At 60.9% G+C, this 8183-nt stretch overlaps 2 long non-coding RNA genes across 2 annotated transcripts; both read left to right on the plus strand.

The window, feature by feature from the left end:
• The first annotated feature begins 728 nt into the window (after positions 1-728).
• On the plus strand, positions 729-2184 carry LOC120875154. The gene is made up of 3 exons (XR_005723829.1): positions 729-976; positions 1391-1504; positions 1885-2184. It is a non-coding gene; the product is annotated as an uncharacterized LOC120875154 (long non-coding RNA).
• Positions 2185-2265: 81 nt separating this feature from the next.
• LOC120875155 lies at positions 2266-4361 on the plus strand. Its single transcript, XR_005723830.1, has 4 exons — positions 2266-2484; positions 2734-2895; positions 3065-3187; positions 3555-4361. It is a non-coding gene; the product is annotated as an uncharacterized LOC120875155 (long non-coding RNA).
• The last annotated feature ends 3822 nt before the right edge of the window (positions 4362-8183 follow it).

The raw sequence follows: 8183 nt of genomic DNA on the forward strand, positions 1-8183 counted from the left end.
GGCCTCTGCTGCTCCCAGTGATGTGACCAGAGGGTGCCTCTGCCTCCCGGGCTCTCTCCAGCCCAGGGCAATGACGGGGATACAGCAAAGCCCAGGCACAGCTAGCTTTGAGTTACCTGCATCCAGCCTCCGCCCTGCCCGGGCCTGGGCCTTGGTCTGCAGCGGGAGAAGGACGGTTCAGCTTCCTGTCGGCCAGAGACGGGCCCCGTGCGGCTGAGCGGTCTGGGGCTGGGGCTGGCCTTGCCTCCGCTCAGGGGCCCGGCTCCACCCTCACAGAGGGCACCTGCCTGGGCAGGGTCCGCATTTGCGGTCCTCTGTCCACGCGCAGACCCGCTCTTGGCTCTCTCCACCTGTGGAGCCACCTGTCCTGCCAGGCCAGTGGAGGCCTGACACCCTGCCCCCTGCCCCGATCCCGCTCTGCCCCACGTGCCTCCCAGGCGCATGAAGCCCCCTCCATGGTGTTCCCAGGGACCCATGCCTCCCCCTAAGCACTGGCTGCCTCCAGGGTAGGGCCTCGCCCAGATCCCAGGGGTCCCAGGAGATGCCAGGGGCTGGGCCCAGGAGCTGAAGCCTTGGGAGGGCACGGTGTCCTCCCGGATGTGGAAACCACGGGGTCCAGGGCCTTCTGAGGTAGTCGCCATTGGATTTTCCAGAGATATGAGCGCCTGGCTCAGTGAGACACGGAAAGATCCAGAGCTGGAGTGACCTGGAGATGTCACCTCCCAGGGCACCAAGGCCGACGAGAACACTGCCGGGCCCTCGCCCCAAGCTGTGGCAGACATTGCTAATCGAGCGCCACGTTCTGCTGCTCTGGGGGCAGATGGAGCCCCACTGTCTGCTCAAAGCTCCAGGCAGGCCCAGCCACTCGGCAGGACTTGGCTCTGAGCTCTACAGACGGTGCTGACGCGGCTGCCCCGTGCAGATGGGGTGCTGGAGGTCCCCCGGCTGCACATCTGGTCTGATGTTCCCCTGAGAAGTGAGCGGCCAGGGCTCACCGCGGGGTGGGTCTAGCTGTGACCCCCACCGCAGGTCTCTGGAGCTGAGACTGGGGGGGAAGCCTCCCTGAGACCTCGTGCCAAGCTGTGGTTTGCTGGGAACCCAGAGGAGAGTGAGGGACTCCAGGAAGACTCGGGAGGGCTCTGGGGAGGACGCGGTGTCAAGGGTTGCAGATGGACTCTGGGAGGCTTCCAGGAGTCGGCAGGAGAAGGTGGACCGAGCTTAGGGGCAGACAGTGGGCAAGCCTCTGGCTCCTGGGATGCAGGCCTTTCTGGTCCAGGGCTGTGCGCCTAGCGGGGAGCAGGGCTGGGGAGGTGGGGCCTGCAGGGCTGGAGGAGAGAAAGGGCAAGGACGGGAGCTCAGGCCTCAGTGACTGTGACGCTCCTGTGCTCAGAGCCTACTGGGGCATCATTTCGGGAGGGAAGACGAGGAGCTGGCGCACGCTCTGCGATCCCTCCGGCGGGGCCTGGAGCGCTACCCCGGCCTGCTTTCTCCTCCCACGTACAAGGTAGGAAGGAGCAGAAGGGGGCTCCCGGGGGGTCAGCTCTGCCTGGCTGCTGGCATCCCCCTCTGCCAACAGGGCGGCCCACGGCCAGAGACAGGCGGGGCTGCACGACCCTGGTCGTCAGTCTGGCTCTTGGTCTCCCGGGGGAGGTGAGGGGCCAGCTGGTGGTCACTCCGGGAAGGAGTGGCTTTGTCATGGAAGCCCAGTGGTCAGGGGTTAGGCCTGCAGAGTTGGGGGCCAGGCCCCACAGACCCAGCTAGAGGGGCTTTCTGGACCGCTCTGCTGCCCCCACCCGCAAGGCTGAGCCCCTGAGGCCACGAGACCTTGTCCTGGGACAGCTTCTCTCCAGCCTTTTGCATCCTCTTTCTTTCGGCGGGGGGCAGAGCCTTGTGCAAAGTCTGTACAGAGCGGTCTTCACTGAGTACCTCCAGGCCTTGGTCACCCACCTCAAGAAGCTGAAGCCCCGGAAGTGGGAAGACCAGCGGGGTCAGGTGGAAACGGACGTTCGGGAGCTGCGTGAGACTTTCGGGAGGCAGGAGGTGAGCCCGGGACCCTCAAGGGGCTTCCCAGGGGCCGCCTTCGCCTTCCCGGCGCGTCTCTCTTCTTCCCTGACCGGCCTGGAGCCGGCCGTGCCCTCCTGCCCCGCCGGGCCTGTCTGTGCCAGGCCAGTCTCTGAGGGCGGCCCTGGGAGCCCTGGGCAGAGGGGAGGCAGGGCCTGGGGGCGCAGCCTGGGGGGCTCACGGGGTGACATGGGCGTGTAGGACCCTGCTCTCCCCGGCAGGGCCGGCCTGGGGGCCTGTGCGGCGACCCCGGGTGAGGCCTGCGCTGGGTGAGGCTGGGAGCTCCTGTCCGCAGGGCCTCGGTGACAGAGCCCCTGGCCTGGAGGCCTTCATGGAGGTCTTCCAGCTCAGCGGGGAGTGGGGCAGCCCATGTCTGGATGAATGGCTGGCCTCCTTCAGGGACAGGTTCCCAGACTACTTGAGGTGAGAGGCAGAAGAGGGGCAGGTAGACGGGGGTGGGGGGTGGGGGGTGGGGGAACCCTGCAGGGGGCTCAGCCTGGGGCCTGGGCTGGGGAGGGACTGAGCTAAGGGTGCTGGCATGTGAAGGGTGAGTAGGAAGGGCATGAGGGGTGTGAGGGGCGTGAAGGGCGTGAAGGGTGTGAAGGGTGAGTTGCCGGCAGAGACTGGGAGGCCTGGGTCGGAAGTGCACAGCTCAGCGCCTCCTGTCCTCAGGAGGGACTCCAAGGCCAGAGAAGGGGAAGGACTTGCCCAGGGTCCCCTGCAGGCTGGTGCAGGCCCCTCACTGGTCTCTCCGCCTCCTGACACTGAGATCCACCCAGCTGGACCCTCGGAGCGGCCCAGTCCAGATCCCTTCCTGGTGTCCAGGGCTCCCGGGTAGGCTGTCTAAGCATCCTGGGGGTCATGGTTGGCGGTGGTGGCGGGGTTTGGGGACTTGGGGAACCGCCTGTGGTCCCAGCTGCCTCGGAAGACGTTGCTCTAGACTCCACTGCTGTCTTCCTTTGCGCACCCTTGGGAGCACAGAGCCCCTCTTCCTGTTGCTCAGCACACAGGGCCAGCCCGAGGAGCCTGAGCTCGGCAGCTGCTGTCCTTGCTCCTGGGGCTTCCTCACGACTTTCACAAGGTGACCGAGGGTGTGAGGGCTCCAGGACCTTCTCCAGGGACGCTGGTAGGTCAGGATCCACCCCTGGGCGGAGTGGCTGGGGCACGGGCTTGGGGGTCTCGGAGGAAACCAGGCTGAGGGGCTGGGCTGGAGGGAGGGCCCAGTGGCTCGATGTGGACGCTGCACCGCCTGCCTGCAGGCAGCTCCTCAGACCCTGAGCCAGTGGTTCTTGAATATTTTGGTTGCAAGACTCCTTTATTCTGAACAATTATTGAACTGAAGAACTGTAGCTTATGTGGTTATATCGATTGATAGTTCCATTATTTGAAATTAAAACTGAGAAACATTAATTCATTTATATAAGGTGTTTGGAAAAAATAATAGAAATTCACTGGAATGCCCTTCCCACCTGCTGAAATTCTCCTCCCTCTAGGTCTGGCCCCTAGACAAGCCCCCCACCAGCCTATTTCCTTCGCTTCCTGTCCTGAGATGCCTGTCACCATTGTCTTGCCGAGATCTGTCCTGTCTGTTTCCTGGCAAACGTCTTCACGGCAGAAGACCAGCCTCATGTCTGGAGGACCAGACAGACGTTTGTCCTCATCTCCTCGGCGCCCGCTGGCCACCCCAAGTGGAGGTGGAAGTGAGCGCTCGTTTCAGGGAACCTCTCCCCCTGGGGCTCTGGACATCGTGTGACTCCGGAACCCGGTTAAGGCGGAGGATGTGAGTGCCCCTGGCCCCTTCACAGGCGGCAGTCTGAAATCCAGAAAGAAGCCATCCTTCTCAAGCCTGGACTCCTCCACCAGAAGGATCCTGAGTCAGACACCAAGCCGTGAAAGGCCGGCCTCCTCCATGGTCCACCCAGAAGCAGTGGAGGGCGAGGGCGGGGCAGGCAGAGGGCAAGGCGTGGGAGCGTCCCACCAGCCTGGCCGTGTGTCCTCTCCTGTGTGGACCGCAGCTTTATTGAGATGCAATTCACCTGCCGCGTGGTTTGCCCACTGAAGTCTCACGTACCATTCAGTGCTTTTTAGCATGTTCACAGTTGTGCAGCCATCACCGCAGTCAATGGTAGGACTTTTCATCTACCCTAGAAAGAGACCCTGCAAGCTTGTTGGCATGACCCCAAACCCCTCTTCCCGCCGTGCCCCCGGCCCTGGGCAGCCACTGCTTTGCTTTCTGGCCACACACGCGTGTCTGTTCTGGACGCGTCACACAGAATGAATTACGTAATCCGTTGCCTTTCGTGACTGGCTTCTTTCACTTATCATTGTGCTTCAAGGTTCTTCATTGTTGTGAATTGCATCCATGCTCTGCTCATTTTTTACATTTTTTCCTTCTCTATTTGGCTTTGCTGGGTCTTAGTTGTGGCACTCAGCATCTTTTCAGTTGTGACACTCGAACTCTTAGTTGCAAAATGTAGGGCCTAGTGTTCCCTGACCAGGCATCGAACCCAGGCCCCCTGCATTGGGAGCGTGGAGTCACAGCCACTGGCCCACCGAGGAAGTTAGTTCCCATTCGTTTTTATAGCTGAGTGATACTGTGTTTTATATTCGGTTTAGTCAGACATTCGTTGATGAGCATTTGAGTTGTTTCCAGTTTGGGGCTGCTGTAATAATGCTGCTGTGAACCCACGTGTACAGCTTTTTGTGTGGACGTGTGTTTTCAGTCCTCTCGCCTGGAAAATCCCATGGACGGAGGAGCCTGGTGGGCTGCAGTCCATGGGGTCGCGAAGAGTCGGACATGACTGAGCGACTTCACTTTCACTTTTCACTTTCATGCCTTGGAGAACGAAATGGCAGCTGACTTCAGTGTTCTTGTCTAGAGAATCCCAGGGACGGGGGAGCCTGGTGGGCCCGTCTATGGGGTCACACGGAGTCAGACACGACTGAAGCGACTCAGCAGCAGCAGCAGCAGCAGTGTTCCACCTAGGAGTGGAATCCCTGGGTCAAATGGTGACTCTGTGTTTGACTTTTTGAGAAACTGTAGAGTATTTCTCCAAAGTAGCTGCACCATCCTGCGTTCCCACCAGCAATGTATGAGGGGCCCGGCGTCTCCATACCCTCATCAACATTCCTCATGTCCGACTTTCTGATGATACCCACCCTAGCAGGTGTGAAGTGGTCTCTCACAGTGGTTTTATTTACTTACTTCTTTAGTTAATTTTTGTCTGCCCTGGGTCTTTTTTGCCGAACAGCCTTGGCTGCAGTTGCGGAGAGCAGGGGCCCCTCTCTAGCAGCGCTGCTCCGGCTTCTCCTCGCCGTGGCCTCTCTTGAGGAGCCCTGGCTCCGGGCCCATGGGCTCACTCCGTAGTTGCAGTGTGTGAGTTCAGTAGTTGTGGCTCAAGAGCTGTGGCCCTGGGGCTTAGTTGCTCCACGGCACGTAGAGTCTTCCCAGATCAGGGTTGGAACCTGTATCCCCTGCGTTGGCAAGTGTATTTTTTACCAGCAAGTCACCAGGGAAGCCCCTCACTGTGTTTTGATTTGCATTCTCTCTGATAAATAACAGTGTTGAGCATCTTTTCGTGTGTTTATGGGCCATATGTATATCTTCTTTGAGAAATATCCATTCAGAAACTACTGATTATAAGTTAGGTTATTCGGCCTTTTGTTACTGAGCTGTAGGAGTTTTTAAAATATATATATATTCTAGATTCAAGTCCCTTATGAGACTCCCCCCAACTCCAAGCCCATGGCTTCAGCTGGATGGACACTGGCCACCCAGAAACAGGCCCGCTCTTGGTGGGGGCAGGGTGGGGGCTGCTGAGGGGACTGCCTGCAAGTGACCCTGGGCCACCCTGCTCTGCTGCTGACGCGCTGCCCCAGGTGTGCGGGGGTTGCAACACCTGTGTACAGGCTCCCTCGGCCCCCGCGAAAACAAGGCCTGGAGGATCTTGATCAGGAGGCCTGACTGTAGCGGGGACACACAGGTGGACGGGGTGCGGGAGTGAGGCGGCACAGGACCTGCGCCCCAAGGGAGCAGGGCTGAGCCCGCAGGAGGCGCTGGGTTTGCAGCAGGGCAGTGAGTGGGCTGGGCTGCAGTGGGGGGCCGGGATGCCGCCCCCCACCAGGGTTAGAAGGAGGGTAGGAGTTTGTGAGCACACACGGGGAGGGAGGGCGGGAGTCGGGCGGGTGCACAGCTGAGGCAGGTGCAGGGGCGGCCGGAAATGGGGGGCAGGCAGGCGACCCAGGAGCCCTTGTGCCAGGCCAGCACGCTCAGGCCTGCGGGCGGCGGTAGCTGAAGGGCTTCCATCAAGGGGTGACCCCGTGTGGCCTGTCGGCCCCGCAGCTGCTGGCAGAGGGTGAGGGGCTGGGCAAGACGCGTGACCCTCTGTTGCGGGGCTCAGCGCCTCTGTCCCCGCAGGAGGGGAGGAGGACTGGGCGCTGTGGGTCACGTGCGCCATCTGTCTGCACCGTACACTCCGCTGTGGGTCGTCTTGCGGGTGCTTGCACTGTCTTGTCGGCACTGCCTCATCTCTGACAACATTTTGACACAGACCCGAGTGCTACCGATTTTACAGATGAGAAGACCGAGGCTCAGAGCGGGGTGCAACTTGTTCAGGGCCAGCCTGCTCTTCAGTGTGGGTGTGGGGACCAACCCAGGACTGCCCACCCCTCAGTCCTTGAGAGCGGTCCTCGGACGGTACCAGTGCCCACCAGAGGGCGCCAAAGCCCAGCCTTTGTGGGCAACCCGTCTCCCGGTGACCAAGGGTCCTAGAGGCAGCTGCTACTCCCAGGCCTTCGGCAGGCTCCAGACTTGGAGAGCTGCAGAGCTCAGGTCCCGGGGGGTGGGGGTGAGAGGTACCCTGTCAACCCCAGACAACAGCGGAGACGAGAGCTTGGTCACAGGAGGGGGCAGCGTGAGAACCCGAGGTGACCACGAAGGAGCTCTGGGGCTCCTTCACTGTCCTTAAGCATTTGGCAAACTCTTCAAGCTCCTGGAGGGCCCTGGGTCTTCAGGGAGCCCCCGCACAGACCACTGTGGTCTGAACCAGGGATCCCCCACACCGAGGCCTCTCAGGAGGAATTTCCGCCTGTCCCCACGCCCGTCCCCTGGGCGGATTGTGGCAAGAACACTCGGGTCCAGCGCTAGGTCTGGGACTAGCCCCCCGGTTCCTCCATCCCTCCAGCCGGGGAGATGGCGCAGAGCCGGCCGCAGCCCACTGCCGCACGCACCTCACAGCGAGCTGGGCTTGTGGGCAGAAGAGGAGGGCGGGACAGGACGGCCAGCCTGGGCAGCCTCCCCCTTCGATGGGGCCTCCTGAGCCCAGATGGGCGGCCAGGAGGTGACGGACTCAGGCCAGAGAAAGAGACAGAAGGATGTCCCCGAAGGGGAGGTGGGGACCTCTGGGCACTACTTGACAGGGTCCCCAGAAGGCACGTGTGCTTCCTGCCCCTGGATGCAATTGCGGGACCACGGAGAGGTTGGTCAACATCGTTTCACTGTGAGGGCAAAGGTGAGAGATGCGTGGAGGGAAGACCCGGAGCCTGGCTCCACTGGTCCCGTAATCAATCAACCAACCCCAGGACCCCTGGGCTAGTCAGCTGTGCCCCAGAGCACCCGGAGGATGCAGGTCCTCACCCAGAGAGAGCGCCCCCCAACACACACAGCAACTTCCTGTCCCGGCGGCTCACCCCACTGAGGGGATCTGGGTGACCGTGGTGTCACCTGCCTTGGATGGTTTGACAGAATCATGACAGTATCACCCATGTAAGCTTCAAATCCAAAGTCATCCCACCAAATGCCACTGAGATCCTTGGGAGCTCAGGAAACACACTGAGGTTTACTGAGTGGAAAAGTGAGGGGGCAGGGACTCCCCTGGCGGGCCAGTGGCAAAGACTCAGCACTTCCACTGCCAGGCACGAGTCCAGTCCCAGGACAGGGAGCTAACATCCTGCAAGCAGCACAGAGTGACCGATAACATAAAATAAATACATAATTTTTAAAAAGGGATGGACTATATCACCAAATGGCCAAATCAGTGTAAAATTGGAGGATATCTGATGGGAAGACAAAGGCAAGGTCACAGCCAGAGAGGAGGGCAGGGAGCGGGGGAGTGGCAGGAGGA

The sequence above is a fragment of the Oryx dammah genome, unplaced genomic scaffold, assembly GCF_014754425.2.
Source record: "Oryx dammah isolate SB20612 unplaced genomic scaffold, SCBI_Odam_1.1 HiC_scaffold_16, whole genome shotgun sequence".
Classification (NCBI taxonomy): domain Eukaryota; kingdom Metazoa; phylum Chordata; class Mammalia; order Artiodactyla; family Bovidae; genus Oryx; species Oryx dammah.